Raw genomic sequence first — 27,143 nt, forward strand, 5'->3', positions numbered from 1 at the left:
ACATTACTCAGAAAGATAAAAATCCTTTCAACTGAAATGACCGATGAATTTCGAATACCTGTGCGTCATTCAGACATTGACACCTTCTCACGCATTGATATCATGAATGGTATTATTGTTTTAGGAACTGCCATCAGATGATGATTTTAAGGAAGGATTTATTACAGATTGGCGTGAGGGCACGTCGCATTCCTCCTGCGCCGCAAGTTTGTATATATCGATGTTTACCTCGGGGATATATCATACCAAAACAAACGAAGGTACTACTGAGATTTGAACTCGGATCGCTGGATTCAAAGTCCAGAGTGCTCACCATTACACCATAGGACCTGTAATACTTCCTGCCAATATACATTTCTATGGTGAAAACAAACATTACTCAGAAAGATAAAAATCCTTTCAACTGAGATGACCGATGAATTGCGAATACCTGTGCGTCATTCAGACATTGACACCTTCTCACACATTAATATCATGAAGGGTATTATTGTTTTAGCAACTGCCATCAGATGATGATTTTAAGGAAGGATTTTTTACAGATTGGCGTGAGGGCACGTCGCATTCCTCCTGCGCCGCAAGTGTGTATATATCGATGTTTATCTCGGCGATATATCATACCAAAATAAACGAAGGTCCTACCGAGATTTGAACTCGGATCGCTGGATTCAAATTCCAGAGTGCTAACCATTCCACCATAGGAGCTGTAATATTTCTTTCCAATATACGTTTCTATGGTGAAAACAAACATTACTCAGAAAGATAAAAATCCTTTCAACTGAAATGACCGATGAATTTCGAATACCTGTGCGTCATTCAGACATTGACACCTTCTCACGCATTGATATCATGAATGGTATTATTGTTTTAGGAACTGCCATCAGATGATGATTTTAAGGAAGGATTTATTACAGATTGGCGTGAGGGCACGTCGCATTCCTCCTGCGCCGCAACTTTGTATATATCGATGTTTATCTCGGCGATATATCATACCAAAATAAACGAAGATCCTACCGAGATTTGAACTCGGATCGCTGGATTTAAAGTCCAAAGTACTAACCATTACACGGAGGGCCTGTAATACTTCCTGCCAATATACATTTCTATGGTGAAAACAAACATTACTCAGAAAGATAAAAATCCTTTCAACTGAGATGACCGATGAATTTCGAATACCTGTGCGTCATTCAGGCATTGACATTCAGACACCTTCTCACGCATTATTATCATGAATGGTAGTATTGTTTTAACAACTGCCATTAGATGATGATTTTAAGGAAGGATTTATTACAGATTGGCGTGAGGGCACGTCGCATTCCTCCTGCGCCGCAAGTTTGTATATATCGATGTTTATCTCGGCGATATATCATACCAAAATAAACGAAGATCCTACCGAGATTTGAACTCGGATCGCTGGATTCAAAGTCTAGAGTGCTAACCATTCCACCATAGGAGCTGTAATATTTCTTTCCAATATACGTTTCTATGGTAAAAACAAACATTACTCAGAAAGATAAAAATCCTTTCAACTGAAATGACCGATGAATTTCGAATACCTGTGCGTCATTCAGACATTGACACCTTCTCACGCATTGATATCATGAATGGTATTATTGTTTTAGGAACTGCCATCAGATGATGATTTTAAGGCAGGATTTTTTACAGATTGGCGTGAGGGCACGTCGCATTCCTCCTGCGCCGCAAGTTTGGATATATCGATGTTTATCTCGGCGATATATCATACCAAAATAAACGAAGATCCTACCGAGATTTGAACTCGGATCGCTGGATTTAAAGTCCAAAGTACTAACCATTACACCATAGGGCCTGTAATACTTCCTGCCAATATACATTTCTATGGTGAAAACAAACATTACTCAGTAAGATAAAAATCCTTTCAACTGAGATGACAGATGCAATTCGAATACCTGTGCATCACTCAGACATTGACACCTTCTCACGCATTGATATCATGAAAGGTATTATTGTTTTAGCAACTGCCATCAGATGATGATTTTAAGGAAGGATTTATTACAGATTAGCGTGAGGGCACGTCGCATTCCTCCTGCGCCGCAAGTTTGTATATATCGATGTTTACCTCGGGGATATATCATACCAAAACAAACGAAGGTACTACTGAGATTTGAACTCGGATCGCTGGATTCAAAGTCCAGAGTGCTCACCATTACACCATAGGACCTGTAATACTTCCTGCCAATATACATTTCTATGGTGAAAACAAACATTACTCAGAAAGATAAAAATCCTTTCAACTGAGATGACCGATGAATTGCGAATACCTGTGCGTCATTCAGACATTGACACCTTCTCACACATTAATATCATGAAGGGTATTATTGTTTTAGCAACTGCCATCAGATGTTGATTTTAAGGAAGGATTTTTTACAGATTGGCGTGAGGGCACGTCGCATTCCTCCTGCGCCGCAAGTGTGTATATATCGATGTTTATCTCGGCGATATATCATACCAAAATAAACGAAGGTCCTACCGAGATTTGAACTCGGATCGCTGGATTCAAATTCCAGAGTGCTAACCATTCCACCATAGGAGCTGTAATATTTCTTTCCAATATACGTTTCTATGGTGAAAACAAACATTACTCAGAAAGATAAAAATCCTTTCAACTGAAATGACCGATGAATTTCGAATACCTGTGCGTCATTCAGACATTGACACCTTCTCACGCATTGATATCATGAATGGTATTATTGTTTTAGGAACTGCCATCAGATGATGATTTTAAGGCAGGATTTTTTACAGATTGGCGTGAGGGCACGTTGCATTCCTCCTGCGCCGCAAGTGTGTATATATCGATGTTTATCTCGGCGATATATCATACCAAAAGAAACGAAGATCCTACCGAGATTTGAACTCGGATCTCTGGATTTAAAGTCCAGAGTACTAACCATTACACGTAGGGCCTGTAATACTTCCTGCCAATATACATTTCTATGGTGAAAACAAACATTACTCAGAAAGATAAAAATCCTTTCAACTGAGATGACCGATGAATTTCGAATACCTGTGCGTCATTCAGGCATTGACATTCAGACACCTTCTCACGCATTATTATCATGAATGGTAGTATTGTTTTAGCAACTGCCATTAGATGATGATTTTAAGGAAGGATTTATTACAGATTGGCGTGAGGGCACGTCGCATTCCTCCTGCGCCGCAAGTTTGTATATATCGATGTTTAACTCGGGGATATATCATACCAAAATAAACGAAGGTCCTACCGAGATTTGAACTCGGATCGCTGGATTCAGAGTCCAGAGTGCTAACCATTACACCATAGGAACTGTAATACTTTTCAATATACATTTCTATGGTGAAAACAAATATTACTCAGAAAGATAAAATTCCTTTCAACTGAGATGACCGATGCAATTCGAATACCTGTGCGTCACTCAGACATTGACACCGTCTCACGCATTGATAACAAGAATGGTATTATTGTTTTAGGAACTGCCATCAGATGATGATTTTAAGGAAGGATTTATTACAGATTGGCGTGAGGGCACGTCGCATTCCTCCTGCGCCGCAACTTTGTATATATCGATGTTTATCTCGGCGATATATCATACCAAAATAAACGAAGATCCTACCGAGATTTGAACTCGGATCGCTGGATTTAAAGTCCAAAGTACTAACCATTACACGGAGGGCCTGTAATACTTCCTGCCAATATACATTTCTATGGTGAAAACAAACATTACTCAGAAAGATAAAAATCCTTTCAACTGAGATGACCGATGAATTGCGAATACCTGTGCGTCATTCAGACATTGACACCTTCTCACACATTAATATCATGAAGGGTATTATTGTTTTAGCAACTGCCATCAGATGATGATTTTAAGGAAGGATTTTTTACAGATTGGCGTGAGGGCACGTCGCATTCCTCCTGCGCCACAAGTGTGTATATATCGATGTTTATCTCGGCGATATATCATACCAAAATAAACGAAGGTCCTACCGAGATTTGAACTCGGATCGCTGGATTCAAATTCCAGAGTGCTAACCATTCCACCATAGGAGCTGTAATATTTCTTTCCAATATACGTTTCTATGGTGAAAACAAACATTACTCAGAAAGATAAAAATCCTTTCAACTGAAATGACCGATGAATTTCGAATACCTGTGCGTCATTCAGACATTGACACCTTCTCACGCATTGATATCATGAATGGTATTATTGTTTTAGGAACTGCCATCAGATGATGATTGTAAGGAAGGATTTATTACAGATTGGCGTGAGGGCACGTCGCATTCCTCCTGCGCCGCAAGTTTGTATATATCGATGTTTATCTCGGCGATATATCATACCAAAATAAACGAAGATCCTACCGAGATTTGAACTCGGATCGCTGGATTTAAAGACCAGAGTACTAACCATTACACCATAGGGCCTGTAATACTTCCTGCCAATATACATTTCTATGGTGAAAACAAACATTACTCAGAAAGATAAAAATCCTTTCAACTGAGATGACCGATGAATTTCGAATACCTGTGCGTCATTCAGACATTGACACCTTCTCACACATTAATATCATGAATGGTATTATTGTTTTAGCAACTGCCATCAGATGATGATTTTAAGGAAGGATTTATTACAGATTGGCGTGAGGGCAAGTCGCATTCCTCCTGCGCCGCAAGTTTGTATATATCGATGTTTACCTCGGGTATATATCATACCAAAACAAACGAAGGTACTACCGAGATTTGAACTCGGATCGCTGGATTCAAAGTCCAGATTGCTCACCATTACACCATAGGACCTGTAATACTTCCTTCCAATATACATTTCTATGGTGAAAACAAACATTACTCAGAAAGATAAAAATCCTTTCAACTGAGATGAACTATGCAATTCGAATACATGTGCGTCACTCAGACATTGACACCTTCTCACGCATTGATATCATGAATGGTATTATTGTTTTAGGAACTGCCATCAGATGATGATTGTAAGGAAGGATTTATTACAGATTGGCGTGAGGGCACGTCGCATTCCTCCTGCGCCGCAAGTTTGTATATATCGATGTTTATCTCGGCGATATATCATACCAAAATAAACGAAGATCCTACCGAGATTTGAACTCGGATCGCTGGATTTAAAGACCAGAGTACTAACCATTACACCATAGGGCCTGTAATACTTCCTGCCAATATACATTTCTATGGTGAAAACAAACATTACTCAGAAAGATAAAAATCCTTTCAACTGAGATGACCGATGAATTTCGAATACCTGTGCGTCATTCAGACATTGACACCTTCTCACACATTAATATCATGAATGGTATTATTGTTTTAGCAACTGCCATCAGATGATGATTTTAAGGAAGGATTTATTACAGATTGGCGTGAGGGCACGTTGCATTCCTCCTGCGACGCAAGTTTGTATATATCGATATTTATCTCGGCGATATATCATACCAAAATAAACGAAGGTCCTACAGAGATTTGAACTCGGATCGCTGTTTTTAAAGTCCAGAGTGCTGACCATTACACCATAGGACTTGTAATACTTCCTTAAAATATACATTTCTATGGTGAAAACAAACATTACTCAGAAAGATAAAATTCCTTTCAACTGAGATGACGGATGCAATTCGAATACCTGTGCGTCACTCAGACATTGACACCGTCTCACGAATTGATAACATGAATGGTATTATTGTTTTAGGAACTACCATCAGATGATGATTTTAAGGAAGGATTTATTACAGATTGGCGTGAGAGCACGTCGCATTCCTCCTGCGCCGCAAGTTTGTATATATCGATGTTTATCTCGGCGATATATCATACCAAAATAAACAAAGATCCTACCGAGATTTGAACTCGGATCGCTGGATTTAAAGTCCAGAGTGCTCACCATTACACCATAGGACCTGTAATACTTCCTTCCAATATACATTTCTATGGTGAAAACAAACATTACTCAGAAAGATAAAAATCCTTTCAACTGAGATGACCGGTGCATTTCGAATACCTGTGCGTCACTCAGACATTGACACCTTCTCACGCATTGATATCATGAATGGTATTATTGTTTTAGGAACTGCCATCAGATGATGATTTTAAGGCAGGATTTTTTACAGATTGGCGTGAGGGCACGTCGCATTCCTCCTGCGCCGCAAGTTTGTATATATCGATGTTTATCTCGGCGATATATCATACCAAAATAAACGAAGATCCTACAGAGATTTGAACTCGGATCGCTGGATTTAAAGTCCAGAGTACTAACCATTACACCATAGGGCCTGTAATACTTCCTGCCAATATACATTTCTATGGTGAATACAAACATTACTCAGAAAGATAAAAATCCTTTCAACTGAGATGACCGATGCAATTCGAATACCTGTGCGTCACTCAGACATTGACACCGTCTCACGCATTGATAACATGAATGGTATTATTGTTTTAGGAACTACCATCAGATGATGATTTTAAGGAAGGATTTATTACAGATTGGCGTGAGAGCACGTCGCATTCCTCCTGCGCCGCAAGTTTGTATATATCGATGTTTATCTCGGCGATATATCATACCAAAATAAACGAAGATCCTACCGAGATTTGAACTCGGATCGCTGGATTTAAAGTCCAGAGTACTAACCATTACACCATAGGGCCTGTAATACTTCCTGCCAATATACATTTCTATGGTGAACACAAACATTACTCAGAAAGCTAAAAATCCTTTCAACTGAGATGACCGATGCATTTTGAATACCTGTGCGTCACTCAGACATTGACACCTTCTCACGCATTGATATCATGAATGGTATTATTGTTTTAGGAACTGCCATCAGATGATGATTTTAAGGCAGGATTTTTTACAGATTGGCGTGAGGGCACGTCGCATTCCTCCTGCGCCGCAAGTTTGTATATATCGATGTTTATCTCGGCGATATATCATACCAAAATAAACGAAGATCCTACCGAGATTTGAAGTCGGATCGCTGGATTTAATGTCCAGAGTACTAACCATTACACCATAGGGCCTGTAATACTTACTGCCAATATACATTTCTATGGTGAAAACAAACATTACTCAGAAAGATAAAAATCCATTCAACTGAGATGACCGATGAATTTCGAATACCTGTGCGTCATTCAGACATTGACACCTTCTCACGCATTAATATCATGAATGGTATTATTGTTTTAGCAACTGCCATCAGATGATGATTTTAAGGAAGGATTTATTACAGATTGGCGTGAGGGCACGTCGCATTCCTCCTGCGCCGCAAGTGTGTATATATCGATGTTTATCTCGGCGATATATCATACCAAAATAAACGAAGGTCCTACCGAGATTTGAACTCGGATCGCTGGATTCAAATTCCAGAGTGCTAACCATTCCACCATAGGAGCTGTAATATTTCTTTCCAATATACGTTTCTATGGTGAAAACAAACATTACTCAGAAAGATAAAATTCCTTTCAACTGAGATGACCGATGCAATTCGAATACCTGTGCGTCACTCAGACATTGACACCGTCTCACGCATTGATATCATGAATGGTATTATTGTTTTAGGAACTGCCATCAGATGATGATTTTAAGGAAGGATTTATTACAGATTGGCGTGAGGGCACGTCGCATTCCTCCTGCGCCGCAAGTTTGTATATATCGATGTTTATCTCGGCGATATATCATACCAAAATAAACGAAGATCCTACCGAGATTTGAACTCGGATCGCTGGATTTAAAGTCCAAAGTACTAACCATTACACGTAGGGCCTGTAATACTTCCTGCCAATATACATTTCTATGGTGAAAACAAACATTACTCAGAAAGATAAAAATCCTTTCAACTGAGATGACCGATGAATTTCGAATACCTGTGCGTCATTCAGGCATTGACATTCAGACACCTTCTCACGCATTATTATCATGAATGGTAGTATTGTTTTAGCAACTGCCATTAGATGATGATTTTAAGGAAGGATTTATTACAGATTGGCGTGAGGGCACGTCGCATTCCTCCTGCGCCGCAAGTTTGTATATATCGATGTTTACCTCGGGGATATATCATACCAAAACAAACGAAGGTACTACCGAGATTTGAACTCGGATCGCTGGATTCAAAGTCCAGATTGCTCACCATTACACCATAGGACCTGAAATACTTCCTTCCAATATACATTTCTATGGTGAAAACAAACATTACTCAGAAAGATAAAAATCCTTTCAACTGAGATGAACTATGCAATTCGAATACATGTGCGTCACTCAGACATTGACACCTTCTCACGCATTGATATCATGAATGGTATTATTGTTTTAGGAACTGCCATCAGATGATGATTGTAAGGAAGGATTTATTACAGATTGGCGTGAGGGCACGTCGCATTCCTCCTGCGCCGCAAGTTTGTATATATCGATGTTTATCTCGGCGATATATCATACCAAAATAAACGAAGATCCTACCGAGATTTGAACTCGGATCGCTGGATTTAAAGACCAGAGTACTAACCATTACACCATAGGGCCTGTAATTCTTTTCAATATACATTTCTATGGTGAAAACAAACATTACTCAGAAAGATAAAAATCCTTTCAACTGAGATGACCGATGCAATTCGAATACCTGTGCGTCACTCAGACATTGACACCTTCTCACGCATAGATATCATGAAAGGTATTATTGTTTTAGCAACTGCCATCAGATGATGATTTTAAGGAAGGATTTATTACAGATTGGCGTGAGGGCACGTCGCATTCCTCCTGCGCCGCAAGTTTGTATATATCGATGATTACCTTAGAGATATATCATACCAAAATAAACGAAGGTACTACCGAGATTTGAACACGGATCGCTGGATTCAATGTCGAGAGTGCTCACCATTACACCATAGGACATGTAATACTTCCTTCCAATATACATTTCTATGGTGAAAACAAACATTACTCAGAAAAATAAAAATCCTTTCAACTGAGATGAACTATGCAATTCGAATACATGTGCGTCACTCAGACATTGACACCTTCTCACGCATTGATATCATGAATGGTATTATTGTTTTAGGAACTGCCATCAGATGATGATTTTAAGGAAGGATTTATTACAGATTGGCGTGAGGGCACGTCGCATTCCTCCTGCGCCGCAAGTTTGTATATATCGATGTTTATCTCGGCGATATATCATACCAAAATAAACGAATATCCTACCGAGATTTGAACTCGGATCGCTGGATTTAAAGTCCAGAGTACTAACAATTACACCATAGGGCCTGTAATACTTCCTGCCAATATACATTTCTATGGTGAAAACAAACATTACTCAGAAAGATAAAAATCCTTTCAACTGAGATGACCGATGCAATTCGAATACCTGTGCGTCACTCAGACATTGACACGTTCTCACGCATTGATATCATGAATGGTATTCTTGTTTTAGCAACTGCCCTCAGATGATGATTTTTAAGAAGGATTTATTACAGATTGGAGTGAGGGCACGTCACTTTCCTCCTGCGCCGCAAGTTTGTATATATCGATGTTTATCTCGGCGATATATCATATCAAAATAAACGAAGGTCCTAACGAGATTTGAAATCGGATCGCTGGATTCAAAGTCCAGAGTGCTAACCATTACACAGTAGGACCTGTAATACTTCCTTCCTTTATACATTTCTATGGTGAAAACAAACATTACTCAGAAAGATAAAAAACCTTTCAACTGAGATGACCGATGCATTTCGAATACATGTGCGTCACTCAGACATTGACACCATCTCACGCATTGATATCATGAATGGTATTATTGTTTTAGCAACTGCCCTCAGATGATGATTTTTAGGAAGGATTTATTACAGATTGGAGTGAGGGCACGTCGCATTCCTCCTGCGCCGCAAGTTTGTATATATCGATGTTTAACTCGACGATATATCATACCAAAAAAAACGAATGTCCTACCGAGATTTGAACTCGGATCGCTGGATTCAGAGTCCAGAGTGCTGACCATTACACCATAGGACTTGTAATACTTCCTTCCAATATACATTTCTATGGTGAAAACAAACATTACTCAGAAAGATTAAAATCCTCTCAACTGAGATGACCGATGCAATTCGAATACCTGTGCGTCACTCAGACATTGACACCTTCTCACGCATTGATATCATGAATGGCATTACTGTTTTAGGAACTGCGATCAGATGATGATTTTAAGGAAGGATTTATTACAGATTGGCGTGAGGGTACGTCGCATTCCTCCTGCGCCGCAAGTTTGTATATATCGATGTTTATCTCGGCGATATATCATACCAAAATAAACGAAGATCCTACCGAGATTTGAAGTCGGATCGCTGGATTTAATGTCCAGAGTACTAACCATTACACCATAGGGCCTGTAATACTTACTGCCAATATACATTTCTATGGTGAAAACAAACATTACTCAGAAAGATAAAAATCCATTCAACTGAGATGACCGATGAATTTCGAATACCTGTGCGTCATTCAGACATTGACACCTTCTCACGCATTAATATCATGAATGGTATTATTGTTTTAGCAACTGCCATCAGATGATGATTTTAAGGAAGGATTTATTACAGATTGGCGTGAGGGCACGTCGCATTCCTCCTGCGCCGCAAGTGTGTATATATCGATGTTTATCTCGGCGATATATCATATCAAAATAAACGAAGGTCCTAACGAGATTTGAAATCGGATCGCTGGATTCAAAGTCCAGAGTGCTAACCATTACACAGTAGGACCTGTAATACTTCCTTCCTTTATACATTTCTATGGTGAAAACAAACATTACTCAGAAAGATAAAAAACCTTTCAACTGAGATGACCGATGCATTTCGAATACATGTGCGTCACTCAGACATTGACACCATCTCACGCATTGATATCATGAATGGTATTATTGTTTTAGCAACTGCCCTCAGATGATGATTTTTAGGAAGGATTTATTACAGATTGGAGTGAGGGCACGTCGCATTCCTCCTGCGCCGCAAGTTTGTATATATCGATGTTTAACTCGACGATATATCATACCAAAAAAAACGAATGTCCTACCGAGATTTGAACTCGGATCGCTGGATTCAGAGTCCAGAGTGCTGACCATTACACCATAGGACTTGTAATACTTCCTTCCAATATACATTTCTATGGTGAAAACAAACATTACTCAGAAAGATAAAAATCCTTTCAACTGAGATGACCGATGCAATTCGAATACCTGTGCGTCACTCAGACATTGACACCTTCTCACGCATTGATATCATGAATGGTATTACTGTTTTAGGAACTGCGATCAGATGATGATTTTAAGGAAGGATTTATTACAGATTGGCGTGAGGGTACGTCGCATTCCTCCTGCGCCGCAAGTTTGTATATATCGATGTTTATCTCGGCGATATATCATACCAAAATAAACGAAGGTCCTACCGAGATTTGAACACGGGTCGCTGGATTCAGAGTCCAGAGTGCTAACCATTACACCATAGGACCTGTAATTCTTTTCAATATACATTTCTATGGTGAAAACAAACATTACTCAGAAAGATAAAAATCCTTTCAACTGAGATGACCGATGCAATTCGAATACCTGTGCGTCACTCAGACATTGACACCTTCTCACGCATAGATATCATGAAAGGTATTATTGTTTTAGCAACTGCCATCAGATGATGATTTTAAGGAAGGATTTATTACAGATTGGCGTGAGGGCACGTCGCATTCCTCCTGCGCCGCAAGTTTGTATATATCGATGATTACCTTAGAGTTATATCATACCAAAATAAACGAAGGTACTACCGAGATTTGAACACGGATCGCTGGATTCAATGTCGAGAGTGCTCACCATTACACCATAGGACATGTAATACTTCCTTCCAATATACATTTCTATGGTGAAAACAAACATTACTCAGAAAAATAAAAATCATTTCAACTGAGATGAACTATGCAATTCGAATACATGTGCGTCACTCAGACATTGACACCTTCTCACGCATTGATATCATGAATGGTATTATTGTTTTAGGAACTGCCATCAGATGATGATTTTAAGGAAGGATTTATTACAGATTGGCGTGAGGGCACGTCGCATTCCTCCTGCGCCGCAAGTTTGTATATATCGATGTTTATCTCGGCGATATATCATACCAAAATAAACGAATATCCTACCGAGATTTGAACTCGGATCGCTGGATTTAAAGTCCAGAGTACTAACAATTACACCATAGGGCCTGTAATACTTCCTGCCAATATACATTTCTATGGTGAAAACAAACATTACTCAGAAAGATAAAAATCCTTTCAACTGAGATGACCGATGCAATTCGAATACCTGTGCGTCACTCAGACATTGACACGTTCTCACGCATTGATATCATGAATGGTATTCTTGTTTTAGCAACTGCCCTCAGATGATGATTTTTAAGAAGGATTTATTACAGATTGGAGTGAGGGCACGTCACATTCCTCCTGCGCCGCAAGTTTGTATATATCGATGTTTATCTCGGCGATATATCATATCAAAATAAACGAAGGTCCTAACGAGATTTGAAATCGGATCGCTGGATTCAAAGTCCAGAGTGCTAACCATTACACAGTAGGACCTGTAATACTTCCTTCCTTTATACATTTCTATGGTGAAAACAAACATTACTCAGAAAGATAAAAAACCTTTCAACTGAGATGACCGATGCATTTCGAATACATGTGCGTCACTCAGACATTGACACCATCTCACGCATTGATATCATGAATGGTATTATTGTTTTAGCAACTGCCCTCAGATGATGATTTTTAGGAAGGATTTATTACAGATTGGAGTGAGGGCACGTCGCATTCCTCCTGCGCCACAAGTTTGTATATATCGATGTTTAACTCGACGATATATCATACCAAAAAAAACGAATGTCCTACCGAGATTTGAACTCGGATCGCTGGATTCAGAGTCCAGAGTGCTGACCATTACACCATAGGACTTGTAATACTTCCTTCCAATATACATTTCTATGGTGAAAACAAACATTACTCAGAAAGATAAAAATCCTTTCAACTGAGATGACCGATGCAATTCGAATACCTGTGCGTCACTCAGACATTGACACCTTCTCACGCATTGATATCATGAATGGTATTACTGTTTTAGGAACTGCGATCAGATGATGATTTTAAGGAAGGATTTATTACAGATTGGCGTGAGGGTACGTCGCATTCCTCCTGCGCCGCAAGTTTGTATATATCGATGTTTATCTCGGCGATATATCATACCAAAATAAACGAAGGTCCTACCGAGATTTGAACTCGGGTCGCTGGATTCAGAGTCCAGAGTGCTAACCATTACACCATAGGACCTGTAATTCTTTTCAATATACATTTCTATGGTGAAAACAAACATTACTCAGAAAGATAAAAATCCTTTCAACTGAGATGACCGATGCAATTCGAATACCTGTGCGTCACTCAGACATTGACACCTTCTCACGCATAGATATCATGAAAGGTATTATTGTTTTAGCAACTGCCATCAGATGATGATTTTAAGGAAGGATTTATTACAGATTGGCGTGAGGGCACGTCGCATTCCTCCTGCGCCGCAAGTTTGTATATATCGATGATTACCTTAGAGATATATCATACCAAAATAAACGAAGGTACTACCGAGATTTGAACACGGATCGCTGGATTCAATGTCGAGAGTGCTCACCATTATACCATAGGGCATGTAATACTTCCTTCCAATATACATTTCTATGGTGAAAACAAACATTACTCAGAAAAATAAAAATCCTTTCAACTGAGATGAACTATGCAATTCGAATACATGTGCGTCACTCAGACATTGACACCTTCTCACGCATTGATATCATGAATGGTATTATTGTTTTAGGAACTGCCATCAGATGATGATTTTAAGGAAGGATTTATTACAGATTGGCGTGAGGGCACGTCGCATTCCTCCTGCGCCGCAAGTTTGTATATATCGATGTTTATCTCGGCGATATATCATACCAAAATAAACGAAGATCCTACCGAGATTTGAACTCGGATCGCTGGATTTAATGTCCAGAGTACTAACCATTACACCATAGGGCCTGTAATACTTCCTGCCAATATACATTTCTATGGTGAAAACAAACATTACTCAGAAAGATAAAAATCCATTCAACTGAGATGACCGATGAATTTCGAATACCTGTGCGTCATTCAGACATTGACACCTTCTCACGCATTAATATCATGAATGGTATTATTGTTTTAGCAACTGCCATCAGATGATGATTTTAAGGAAGGATTTATTACAGATTGGCGTGAGGGCACGTCGCATTCCTCCTGCGCCGCAAGTTTGTATATATCGATATTTATCTCGGCGATATATCATACCAAAATAAACGAAGGTCCTACAGAGATTTGAACTCGGATCGCTGGATTCAAAGTCCAGAGTGCTGACCATTACACCATAGGACTTGTAATACTTCCTTCCAATATACATTTCTATGGTGAAAACAAATATTACTCAGAAAGATAAAAATCCTTTCAACTGAGATGACCGATGCAATTCGAATACCTGTGCGTCACTCAGACATTGACACCTTCTCACGCATTGATATCATGAATGGTATTCTTGTTTTAGCAACTGCCCTCAGATGATGATTTTTAAGAAGGATTTATTACAGATTGGAGTGAGGGCACGTCACATTCCTTCTGCGCCGCAAGTTTGTATATATTGATGTTTATCTCGGCGATATATCATATCAAAATAAACGAAGGTCCTAACGAGATTTGAAATCGGATCGCTGGATTCAAAGTCCAGAGTGCTAACCATTACACAGAAGGACCTGTAATACTTCCTTCCTTTATACATTTCTATGGTGAAAACAAACATTACTCAGAAAGATAAAAATCCTTTCAACTGAGATGACCGATGCATTTCGAATACATGTGCGTCACTCAGACATTGACACCTTCTCACGCATTGATATCATGAATGGTATTATTGTTTTAGCAACTGCCCTCAGATGATGATTTTTAGGAAGGATTTATTACAGATTGGAGTGAGGGCACGTCACATTCCTTCTGCGCCGCAAGTTTGTATATATTGATGTTTATCTCGGCGATATATCATATCAAAATAAACGAAGGTCCTAACGAGATTTGAAATCGGATCGCTGGATTCAAAGTCCAGAGTGCTGACCATTACACCATAGGACTTGTAATACTTCCTTCCAATATACATTTCTATGGTGAAAACAAACATTACTCAGAAAGATAAAAATCCTTTCAACTGAGATGACCGATGCAATTCGAATACCTGTGCGTCACTCAGACATTGACACCTTCTCACGCATTGATATCATGAATGGTATTACTGTTTTAGGAACTGCGATCAGATGATGATTTTAAGGAAGGATTTATTACAGATTGGCGTGAGGGTACGTCGCATTCCTCCTGCGCCGCAAGTTTGTATATATCGATGATTACCTTAGAGATATATCATACCAAAATAAACGAAGGTACTACCGAGATTTGAACACGGATCGCTGGATTCAATGTCGAGAGTGCTCACCATTACACCATAGGACATGTAATACTTCCTTCCAATATACATTTCTATGGTGAAAACAAACATTACTCAGAAAAATAAAAATCCTTTCAACTGAGATGAACTATGCAATTCGAATACATGTGCGTCACTCAGACATTGACACCTTCTCACGCATTGATATCATGAATGGTATTATTGTTTTAGGAACTGCCATCAGATGATGATTTTAAGGAAGGATTTATTACAGATTGGCGTGAGGGCACGTAGCATTCCTCCTGCGCCGCAAGTTTGTATATATCGATGTTTATCTCGGCGATATATCATACCAAAATAAACGAAGATCCTACCGAGATTTGAACTCGGATCGCTGGATTTAATGTCCAGAGTACTAACCATTACACCATAGGGCCTGTAATACTTCCTGCCAATATACATTTCTATGGTGAAAACAAACATTACTCAGAAAGATAAAAATCCATTCAACTGAGATGACCGATGAATTTCGAATACCTGTGCGTCATTCAGACATTGACACCTTCTCACGCATTAATATCATGAATGGTATTATTGTTTTAGCAACTGCCATCAGATGATGATTTTAAGGAAGGATTTATTACAGATTGGCGTGAGGGCACGTCGCATTCCTCCTGCGCCGCAAGTTTGTATATATCGATATTTATCTCGGCGATATATCATACCAAAATAAACGAAGGTCCTACAGAGATTTGAACTCGGATCGCTGGATTCAAAGTCCAGAGTGCTGACCATTACACCATAGGACTTGTAATACTTCCTTCCAATATACATTTCTATGGTGAAAACAAATATTACTCAGAAAGATAAAAATCCTTTCAACTGAGATGACCGATGCAATTCGAATACCTGTGCGTCACTCAGACATTGACACCTTCTCACGCATTGATATCATGAATGGTATTCTTGTTTTAGCAACTGCCCTCAGATGATGATTTTTAAGAAGGATTTATTACAGATTGGAGTGAGGGCACGTCACATTCCTTCTGCGCCGCAAGTTTGTATATATTGATGTTTATCTCGGCGATATATCATATCAAAATAAACGAAGGTCCTAACGAGATTTGAAATCGGATCGCTGGATTCAAAGTCCAGAGTGCTAACCATTACACAGTAGGACCTGTAATACTTCCTTCCTTTATACATTTCTATGGTGAAAACAAACATTACTCAGAAAGATAAAAATCCTTTCAACTGAGATGACCGATGCATTTCGAATACATGTGCGTCACTCAGACATTGACACCTTCTCACGCATTGATATCATGAATGGTATTATTGTTTTAGCAACTGCCCTCAGATGATGATTTTTAGGAAGGATTTATTACAGATTGGAGTGAGGGCACGTCGCATTCCTCCTGCGCCGCAAGTTTGTATATATCGATGTTTAACTCGACGATATATCATACCAAAAAAACGAATGTCCTACCGAGATTTGAACTCGGATCGCTGGATTCAGAGTCCAGAGTGCTAACCATTACACCATAGAGCCTGTAATACTTCCTTCCAATATACATTTCTATGGTGAAAACAAACATTACTCAGAAAGATAAAATTCCTTTCAACTGAGATGACCGATGCAATTCGAATACCTGTGCGTCACTCAGACATTGACACCGTCTCACGCATTGATATCATGAATGGTATTATTGTTTTAGGAACTGCCATCAGATGATGATTTTAAGGAAGGATTTATTACAGATTGGCGTGAGGGCACGTCGCATTCCTCCTGCGCCGCAAGTTTGTATATATCGATGTTTATCTCGGCGATATATCATACCAAAATAAACGAATATCCTACCGAGATTTGAACTCGGATCGCTGGATTTAAAGTCCAGATTACTAACCATTACACCATAGGGCCTGTAATACTTCTTGCCAATATACATTTCTATGGTGAAAACAAACATTACTCAGAAAGATAAAAATCCTTTCAACTGAGATGACCGATGAATTTCGAATACCTGTGCGTCATTCAGACATTGACACCTTCTCACGCATTAATATCATGAATGGTATTATTGTTTTAGCAACTGCCATTAGATGATGAATTTAAGGCAGGATTTTTTACAGATTGGCGTGAGGGCACGTCGCATTCCTCCTGCGCCGCAAGTGTGTATATATCGATGTTTATCTCGGCGATATATCATACCAAAATAAACGAAGGTCCTACCGAGATTTGAACTCGGAAGGCTGGATTCAAAGTCCAGAGTGCTAACCATTACACCATAGGACCTGTAATACTTCGTTCCAATATACGTTTCTATGGTGAAAACAAACATTACTCAGAATGATAAAAATACTTTCAACTGCGATGACCGATGCATTTCGAATACCTGTGCGTCACTCAGACATTGACACCGTCTCACGCATTGATATCATGAATGGTATTATTGTTTTAGGAACTGCCATCAGATGATGATTTTAAGGAAGGATTTATTACAGATTGGCGTGAGGGCACGTCGCATTCCTCCTGCGCCGCAAGTTTGTATATATCGATGTTTATCTCGGCGATATATCATAGCAAAACAAACGAAGATCCTACCGAGATTTGAACTCGGATCGCTGGATTTAAAGTCCAGAGTGCTAACCATTACACCATAGGACCTGTAATACTTTTCAATATACATTTCTATGGTGTAAACAAACATTACTCAGAAAGATAAAAATCCTTTCAACTGAGATGACCGATGCAATTCGAATACCTGTGCGTTACTCAGACATTGACACCTTCTCACGCATTGATATCATGAAAGGTATTATTGTTTTAGCAACTGCCATCAGATGATGATTTTAAGGAAGGATTTATTACAGATTGGAGTGAGGGCACGTCGCATTCCTCCTGCGCCGCAAGTTTGTATATATCGATGTTTACCTCGGGGATATATCATACCAAAATAAACGAAATAAAAATCCTTTCAACTGAGATGAACTATGCAATTCGAATACATGTGCGTCACTCAGACATTGACACCTTCTCACGCATTGATATCATGAATGGTATTATTGTTTTAGGAACTGCCATCAGATGATGATTTTAAGGAAAGATTTATTACAGATTGGCGTGAGGGCACGTCGCATTCCTCCTGCGCCGCAAGTTTGTATATATCGATGTTTATCTCGGCGATATATCATACCAAAATAAACGAAGATCCTACCGAGATTTGAAGTCGGATCGCTGGATTTAATGTCCAGAGTACTAACCATTACACCATAGGGCCTGTAATACTTACTGCCAATATACATTTCTATGGTGAAAACAAACATTACTCAGAAAGATAAAAATCCATTCAACTGAGATGACCGATGAATTTCGAATACCTGTGCGTCATTCAGACATTGACACCTTCTCACGCATTAATATCATGAATGGTATTATTGTTTTAGCAACTGCCATCAGATGATGATTTTAAGGAAGGATTTATTACAGATTGGCGTGAGGGCACGTCGCATTCCTCCTGCGCCGCAAGTTTGTATATATCGATATTTATCTCGGCGATATATCATACCAAAATAAACGAAGGTCCTACAGAGATTTGAACTCGGATCGCTGGATTCAAAGTCCAGAGTGCTGACCATTACACCATAGGACTTGTAATACTTCCTTCCAATATACATTTCTATGGTGAAAACAAATATTACTCAGAAAGATAAAAATCCTTTCAACTGAGATGACCGATGCAATTCGAATACCTGTGCGTCACTCAGACATTGACACCTTCTCACGCATTGATATCATGAATGGTATTCTTGTTTTAGCAACTGCCCTCAGATGATGATTTTTAAGAAGGATTTATTACAGATTGGAGTGAGGGCACGTCACATTCCTTCTGCGCCGCAAGTTTGTATATATTGATGTTTATCTCGGCGATATATCATATCAAAATAAACGAAGGTCCTAACGAGATTTGAAATCGGATCGCTGGATTCAAAGTCCAGAGTGCTAACCATTACACAGTAGGACCTGTAATACTTCCTTCCTTTATACATTTCTATGGTGAAAACAAACATTACTCAGAAAGATAAAAATCCTTTCAACTGAGATGACCGATGCATTTCGAATACATGTGCGTCACTCAGACATTGACACCTTCTCACGCATTGATATCATGAATGGTATTATTGTTTTAGCAACTGCCCTCAGATGATGATTTTTAGGAAGGATTTATTACAGATTGGAGTGAGGGCACGTCGCATTCCTCCTGCGCCGCAAGTTTGTATATATCGATGTTTAACTCGACGATATATCATACCAAAAAAACGAATGTCCTACCGAGATTTGAACTCGGATCGCTGGATTCAGAGTCCAGAGTGCTAACCATTACACCATAGAGCCTGTAATACTTCCTTCCAATATACATTTCTATGGTGAAAACAAACATTACTCAGAAAGATAAAATTCCTTTCAACTGAGATGACCGATGCAATTCGAATACCTGTGCGTCACTCAGACATTGACACCGTCTCACGCATTGATATCATGAATGGTATTATTGTTTTAGGAACTGCCATCAGATGATGATTTTAAGGAAGGATTTATTACAGATTGGCGTGAGGGCACGTCGCATTCCTCCTGCGCCGCAAGTTTGTATATATCGATGTTTATCTCGGCGATATATCATACCAAAATAAACGAATATCCTACCGAGATTTGAACTCGGATCGCTGGATTTAAAGTCCAGATTACTAACCATTACACCATAGGGCCTGTAATACTTCTTGCCAATATACATTTCTATGGTGAAAACAAACATTACTCAGAAAGATAAAAATCCTTTCAACTGAGATGACCGATGAATTTCGAATACCTGTGCGTCATTCAGACATTGACACCTTCTCACGCATTAATATCATGAATGGTATTATTGTTTTAGCAACTGCCATTAGATGATGAATTTAAGGCAGGATTTTTTACAGATTGGCGTGAGGGCACGTCGCATTCCTCCTGCGCCGCAAGTGTGTATATATCGATGTTTATCTCGGCGATATATCATACCAAAATAAACGAAGGTCCTACCGAGATTTGAACTCGGAAGGCTGGATTCAAAGTCCAGAGTGCTAACCATTACACCATAGGACCTGTAATACTTCGTTCCAATATACGTTTCTATGGTGAAAACAAACATTACTCAGAATGATAAAAATACTTTCAACTGCGATGACCGATGCATTTCGAATACCTGTGCGTCACTCAGACATTGACACCGTCTCACGCATTGATATCATGAATGGTATTATTGTTTTAGGAACTGCCATCAGATGATGATTTTAAGGAAGGATTTATTACAGATTGGCGTGAGGGCACGTCGCATTCCTCCTGCGCCGCAAGTTTGTATATATCGATGTTTATCTCGGCGATATATCATAGCAAAACAAACGAAGATCCTACCGAGATTTGAACTCGGATCGCTGGATTTAAAGTCCAGAGTGCTAACCATTACACCATAGGACCTGTAATACTTTTCAATATACATTTCTATGGTGTAAACAAACATTACTCAGAAAGATAAAAATCCTTTCAACTGAGATGACCGATGCAATTCGAATACCTGTGCGTTACTCAGACATTGACACCTTCTCACGCATTGATATCATGAAAGGTATTATTGTTTTAGCAACTGCCATCAGATGATGATTTTAAGGAAGGATTTATTACAGATTGGAGTGAGGGCACGTCGCATTCCTCCTGCGCCGCAAGTTTGTATATATCGATGTTTACCTCGGGGATATATCATACCAAAATAAACGAAATAAAAATCCTTTCAACTGAGATGAACTATGCAATTCGAATACATGTGCGTCACTCAGACATTGACACCTTCTCACGCATTGATATCATGAATGGTATTATTGTTTTAGGAACTGCCATCAGATGATGATTTTAAGGAAAGATTTATTACAGATTGGCGTGAGGGCACGTCGCATTCCTCCTGCGCCGCAAGTTTGTATATATCGATGTTTATCTCGGCGATATATCATACCAAAATAAACGAAGATCCTACCGAGATTTGAAGTCGGATCGCTGGATTTAATGTCCAGAGTACTAACCATTACACCATAGGGCCTGTAATACTTACTGCCAATAAACATTTATATGGTGAAAACAAACATTACTCAGAAAGATAAAAATCCATTCAACTGAGATGACCGATGAATTTCGAATACCTGTGCGTCATTCAGACATTGACGCCTTCTCACGCATTAATATCATGAATGGTATTATTGTTTTAGCAACTGCCATCAGATGATGATTTTAAGGAAGGATTTATTACAGATTGGCGTGAGGGCACGTCGCATTCCTCCTGCGCCGCAAGTTTGTATATATCGATGTTTATCTCGGCGATATATCATATCAAAATAAACGAAGGTCCTAACGAGATTTGAAATCGGATCGCTGGATTCAAAGTCCAGAGTGCTAACCATTACACAGTAGGACCTGTAATACTTCCTTCCTTTATACATTTCTATGGTGAAAACAAACATTACTCAGAAAGATAAAAAAAACCTTTCAACTGAGATGACCGATGCATTTCGAATACATGTGCGTCACTCAGACATTGACACCATCTCACGCATTGATATCATGAATGGTATTATTGTTTTAGGAACTGCCATCAGATGATGATTTTAAGGAAGGATTTATTACAGATTGGCGTGAGGGCACGTCGCATTCCTCCTGCGCCGCAAGTTTGTATATATCGATGTTTATCTCGGCGATATATCATACCAAAAAAACCGAATGTCCTACCGAGATTTGAACTCGGATCGCTGGATTCAGAGTCCAGAGTGCTAACCATTACACCATAGAGCCTGTAATACTTCCTTCCAATATACATTTCTATGGTGAAAACAAACATTACTCAGAAAGATACAATTCCTTTCAACTGAGATGACCGATGCAATTCGAATACCTGTGCGTCACTCAGACATTGACACCGTCTCACGCATTGATATCATGAATGGTATTATTGTTTTAGCAACTGCCATTATATGATGATTTTAAGGCAGGATTTTTTAAAGATTGGCGTGAGGGCACGTCGCATTCCTCCTGCGCCGCAAGTGTGTATATATCGATGTTTCTCTCGGCGATATATCATACCAAAATAAACGAAGGTCCTACCGAGATTTGAACTCGGAACGCTGGATTCAAAGTCCAGAGTGCTAACCATTACACCATAGGACCTGTAATACTTCGTTCCAATATACGTTTCTATGGTGAAAACAAACATTACTCAGAATGATAAAAATACTTTCAACTGCGATGACCGATGCATTTCGAATACCTGTGCGTCACTCAGACATTGACACCGTCTCACGCATTGATATCATGAATGGTATTATTGTTTTAGGAACTGCCATCAGATGATGATTTTAAGGAAGGATTTATTACAGATTGGCGTGAGGGCACGTCGCATTCCTCCTGCGCCGCAAGTTTGTATATATCGATGTTTATCTCGGCGATATATCATAGCAAAACAAACGAAGATCCTACCGAGATTTGAACTCGGATCGCTGGATTTAAAGTCCAGAGTGCTAACCATTATACCATAGGACCTGTAATACTTTTCAATATACATTTCTATGGTGTAAACAAACATTACTCAGAAAGATAAAAATCCTTTCAACTGAGATGACCGATGCAATTCGAATACCTGTGCGTCACTCAGACATTGACACCTTCTCACGCATTGATATCATGAAAGGTATTATTGTTTTAGCAACTGCCATCAGATGATGATTTTAAGGAAGGATTTATTACAGATTGGCGTGAGGGCACGTCGCATTCCTCCTGCGCCGCAAGTTTGTATATGTCGATGTTTACCTCGGGGATATATCATACCAAAATAAACGAAGGTCCTACCGAGATTTGAACTCGGATCGCTGGATTCAAAGTCCAGAGTGCTCACCATTACACCATAGGACATGTAATACTTCCTTCCAATATACATTTCTATGGTGAAAACAAACATTACTCAGAAAAATAAAAATCCTTTCAACTGAGATGAACTATGCAATTCGAATACCTGTGCGTCACTCAGACATTGACACCTTCTCACGCATTGATATCATGAATGGTATTATTGTTTTAGGAACTGCCATCAGATGATGATTTTAAGGAAGGATTTATTACAGATTGGCGTGAGGGCACGTCGCATTCCTCCTGCGCCGCAAGTTTGTATATATCGATGTTTATCTCGGCGATATATCATACCAAAATAAACGAAGATCCTACCGAGATTTGAAGTCGGATCGCTGGATTTAATGTCCAGAGTACTAACCATTACACCATAGGGCCTGTAATACTTACTGCCAATATACATTTCTATGGTGAAAACAAACATTACTCAGAAAGATAAAAATCCATTCAACTGAGATGACCGATGAATTTCGAATACCTGTGCGTCATTCAGACATTGACACCTTCTCACGCATTAATATCATGAATGGTATTATTGTTTTAGCAACTGCCATCAGATGATGATTTTAAGGAAGGATTTATTACAGATTGGCGTGAGGGCACGTCGCATTCCTCCTGCGCCGCAAGTTTGTATATATCGATGTTTATCTCGGCGATATATCATACCAAAATAAACGAAGGTCCTAACGAGATTTGAAATCGGATCGCTGGATTTAAAGTCCAGAGTACTAACCATTACACCATAGGACCTGTAATACTTCCTGCCAATATACATTTCTATGGTGAACACAAACATTACTCAGAAAGATAAAAATCCTTTCAACTGAGATGACCGATGAATTTCGAATACCTGTGCGTCATTCAGACATTGACACCTTCTCACGTGTTAATATCATGAATGGTATTATTGTTTTAGCAACTGCCATTAGATGATGATTTTAAGGAAGGATTTATTACAGATTGGCGTGAGGGCACGTCGCATTCCTCCTGCGCCGCAAGTTTGTATATATCGATATTTATCTCGGCGATATATCATACCAAAATAAACGAAGGTCCTACAGAGATTTGAACTCGGATCGCTGGATTCAAAGTCCAGAGTGCTGACCATTACACCATAGGACTTGTAATACTTCCTTCCAATATACATTTCTATGGTGAAAACAAACATTACTCAGAAAGATAAAATTCCTTTCAACTGAGATGACCGATGCAATTCGAATACCTGTGCGTCACTCAGACATTGACACCTTCTCACGCATTGATATCATGAATGGTATTACTGTTTTAGGAACTGCCATCAGATGATGATTTTAAGGAAGGATTTATTACAGATTGGCGTGAGAGCACGTCGCATTCCTCCTGGGCCGCAAGTTTGTATATATCGATGTTTATCGAGGCGATATATTATACCAAAATAAACGAAGGTCCTACCGAGATTTGAACTCGGATCGCTGGATTCAGAGTCCAGAGTGCTAACCATTACACCATAGGACCTGTAATACTTCCTTCCAATATACATTTCTATGGTGAAAACAAACATTACTTAGAAAGATAAAAATCCTTTCAACTGAGATGAACTATGCAATTCGAATACATGTGCGTCACTCAGACATTGACACCTTCTCACGCATTGATATCATGAATGGTATTATTGTTTTAGGAACTGCCATCAGATGATGATTTTAAGGAAGGATTTATTACAGATTGGCGTGAGGGCACGTCGCATTCCTCCTGCGCCGCAAGTTTGTATATATCGATGTTTATCTCGGCAATATATCATACCAAAATAAACGAAGATCCTACCGAGATTTGAAGTCGGATCGCTGGATTTAATGTCCAGAGTACTAACCATTACACCATAGGGCCTGTAATACTTACTGCCAATATACATTTCTATGGTGAAAACAAACATTACTCAGAAAGATAAAAATCCATTCAACTGAGATGACCGATGAATTTCGAATACCTGTGCGTCATTCAGACATTGACACCTTCTCACGCATTAATATCATGAATGGTATTATTGTTTTAGCAACTGCCATCAGATGATGATTTTAAGGAAGGATTTATTACAGATTGGTGTGAGGGCACGTCGCATTCCTCCTGCGCCGCAAGTTTGTATATATCGATATTTATCTCGGCGATATATCATACCAAAATAAACGAAGGTCCTACAGAGATTTGAACTCGGATCACTGGATTCAAAGTCCAGAGTGCTGACCATTACACCATAGGACTTGTAATACTTCCTTCCAATATACATTTCTATGGTGAAAACAAACATTACTCAGAAAGATAAAAATCCTTTCAACTGAGATGACCGATGCATTTCGAATACATGTGCGTCACTCAGACATTGACACCATCTCACGCATTGATATCATGAATGGTATTATTGTTTTAGCAACTGCCCTCAGATGATGATTTTTAGGAAGGATTTATTACAGATTGGAGGGAGGGCACGTCGCATTCCTCCTGCGCCGCAAGTTTGTATATATCGATGTTTAACTCGACGATATATCATACCAAAAAAACGAATGTCCTACCGAGATTTGAACTTGGATCGCTGGATTCAGAGTCCAGAGTGCAAACCATTACACCATAGAGCCTGTAATACTTCCTTCCAATATACATTTCTATGGTGAACACAAACATTACTCAGAAAGATAAAAATCCTTTCAACTGAGATGACCGATGAATTTCGAATACCTGTGCGTCATTCAGACATTGACACCTTCTCACGCGTTAATATCATGAATGGTATTATTGTTTTAGCAACTGCCATTAGATGATGATTTTAAGGAAGGATTTATTACAGATTGGCGTGAGGGCACGTCGCATTCCTCCTGCGCCGCAAGTTTGTATATATCGATATTTATCTCGGCGATATATCATACCAAAATAAACGAAGGTCCTACAGAGATTTGAACTCGGATCGCTGGATTCAAAGTCCAGAGTGCTGACCATTACACCATAGGACTTGTAATACTTCCTTCCAATATACATTTCTATGGTGAAAACAAACATTACTCAGAAAGATAAAATTCCTTTCAACTGAGATGACCGATGCAATTCGAATACCTGTGCGTCACTCAGACATTGACACCTTCTCACGCATTGATATCATGAATGGTATTACTGTTTTAGGAACTGCCATCAGATGATGATTTTAAGGAAGGATTTATTACAGATTGGCGTGAGAGCACGTCGCATTCCTCCTGGGCCGCAAGTTTGTATATATCGATGTTTATCGAGGCGATATATTATACCAAAATAAACGAAGGTCCTACCGAGATTTGAACTCGGATCGCTGGATTCAGAGTCCAGAGTGCTAACCATTACACCATAGGACCTGTAATACTTCCTTCCAATATACATTTCTATGGTGAAAACAAACATTACTTAGAAAGATAAAAATCCTTTCAACTGAGATGAACTATGCAATTCGAATACATGTGCGTCACTCAGACATTGACACCTTCTCACGCATTGATATCATGAATGGTATTATTGTTTTAGGAACTGCCATCAGATGATGATTTTAAGGAAGGATTTATTACAGATTGGCGTGAGGGCACGTCGCATTCCTCCTGCGCCGCAAGTTTGTATATATCGATGTTTATCTCGGCAATATATCATA

General features: G+C 39.2%; 15 non-coding genes across 15 annotated transcripts; all 15 read right to left on the reverse strand.

Moving 5' to 3' along the window:
• Nucleotides 1-3,248: 3,248 nt before the first annotated feature.
• TRNAQ-CUG (transfer RNA glutamine (anticodon CUG)) lies at nucleotides 3,249-3,320 on the reverse strand. The gene has a single exon. It is a non-coding gene; the product is annotated as a tRNA-Gln (tRNA).
• Nucleotides 3,321-9,944: 6,624 nt separating this feature from the next.
• On the reverse strand, nucleotides 9,945-10,016 carry TRNAQ-CUG (transfer RNA glutamine (anticodon CUG)). Its single transcript has one exon. It is a non-coding gene; the product is annotated as a tRNA-Gln (tRNA).
• A 1,044-nt stretch (nucleotides 10,017-11,060) lies between these two features.
• On the reverse strand, nucleotides 11,061-11,132 carry TRNAQ-CUG (transfer RNA glutamine (anticodon CUG)). The gene has a single exon. It is a non-coding gene; the product is annotated as a tRNA-Gln (tRNA).
• Nucleotides 11,133-11,432: 300 nt separating this feature from the next.
• TRNAQ-CUG (transfer RNA glutamine (anticodon CUG)) lies at nucleotides 11,433-11,504 on the reverse strand. The gene has a single exon. It is a non-coding gene; the product is annotated as a tRNA-Gln (tRNA).
• Nucleotides 11,505-12,917: 1,413 nt separating this feature from the next.
• Nucleotides 12,918-12,989, reverse strand: TRNAQ-CUG (transfer RNA glutamine (anticodon CUG)). Its single transcript has one exon. It is a non-coding gene; the product is annotated as a tRNA-Gln (tRNA).
• A 300-nt stretch (nucleotides 12,990-13,289) lies between these two features.
• Nucleotides 13,290-13,361, reverse strand: TRNAQ-CUG (transfer RNA glutamine (anticodon CUG)). The gene has a single exon. It is a non-coding gene; the product is annotated as a tRNA-Gln (tRNA).
• A 3,641-nt stretch (nucleotides 13,362-17,002) lies between these two features.
• Nucleotides 17,003-17,077, reverse strand: TRNAQ-CUG (transfer RNA glutamine (anticodon CUG)). The gene has a single exon. It is a non-coding gene; the product is annotated as a tRNA-Gln (tRNA).
• Nucleotides 17,078-17,749: 672 nt separating this feature from the next.
• On the reverse strand, nucleotides 17,750-17,821 carry TRNAQ-UUG (transfer RNA glutamine (anticodon UUG)). Its single transcript has one exon. It is a non-coding gene; the product is annotated as a tRNA-Gln (tRNA).
• A 2,025-nt stretch (nucleotides 17,822-19,846) lies between these two features.
• On the reverse strand, nucleotides 19,847-19,921 carry TRNAQ-CUG (transfer RNA glutamine (anticodon CUG)). Its single transcript has one exon. It is a non-coding gene; the product is annotated as a tRNA-Gln (tRNA).
• Nucleotides 19,922-20,593: 672 nt separating this feature from the next.
• TRNAQ-UUG (transfer RNA glutamine (anticodon UUG)) lies at nucleotides 20,594-20,665 on the reverse strand. Its single transcript has one exon. It is a non-coding gene; the product is annotated as a tRNA-Gln (tRNA).
• A 1,656-nt stretch (nucleotides 20,666-22,321) lies between these two features.
• Nucleotides 22,322-22,396, reverse strand: TRNAQ-CUG (transfer RNA glutamine (anticodon CUG)). The gene has a single exon. It is a non-coding gene; the product is annotated as a tRNA-Gln (tRNA).
• A 300-nt stretch (nucleotides 22,397-22,696) lies between these two features.
• Nucleotides 22,697-22,768, reverse strand: TRNAQ-UUG (transfer RNA glutamine (anticodon UUG)). The gene has a single exon. It is a non-coding gene; the product is annotated as a tRNA-Gln (tRNA).
• Nucleotides 22,769-23,437: 669 nt separating this feature from the next.
• TRNAQ-UUG (transfer RNA glutamine (anticodon UUG)) lies at nucleotides 23,438-23,509 on the reverse strand. The gene has a single exon. It is a non-coding gene; the product is annotated as a tRNA-Gln (tRNA).
• Nucleotides 23,510-24,925: 1,416 nt separating this feature from the next.
• TRNAQ-CUG (transfer RNA glutamine (anticodon CUG)) lies at nucleotides 24,926-24,997 on the reverse strand. Its single transcript has one exon. It is a non-coding gene; the product is annotated as a tRNA-Gln (tRNA).
• Nucleotides 24,998-26,784: 1,787 nt separating this feature from the next.
• TRNAQ-CUG (transfer RNA glutamine (anticodon CUG)) lies at nucleotides 26,785-26,856 on the reverse strand. The gene has a single exon. It is a non-coding gene; the product is annotated as a tRNA-Gln (tRNA).
• Between the last annotated feature and the right edge of the window lie 287 nt (nucleotides 26,857-27,143).

The sequence above is a fragment of the Saccoglossus kowalevskii genome, chromosome 11, assembly GCF_978046115.1.
Source record: "Saccoglossus kowalevskii chromosome 11, keSacKowa6.1, whole genome shotgun sequence".
NCBI classification, from domain to species: Eukaryota; Metazoa; Hemichordata; class Enteropneusta; family Harrimaniidae; genus Saccoglossus; species Saccoglossus kowalevskii.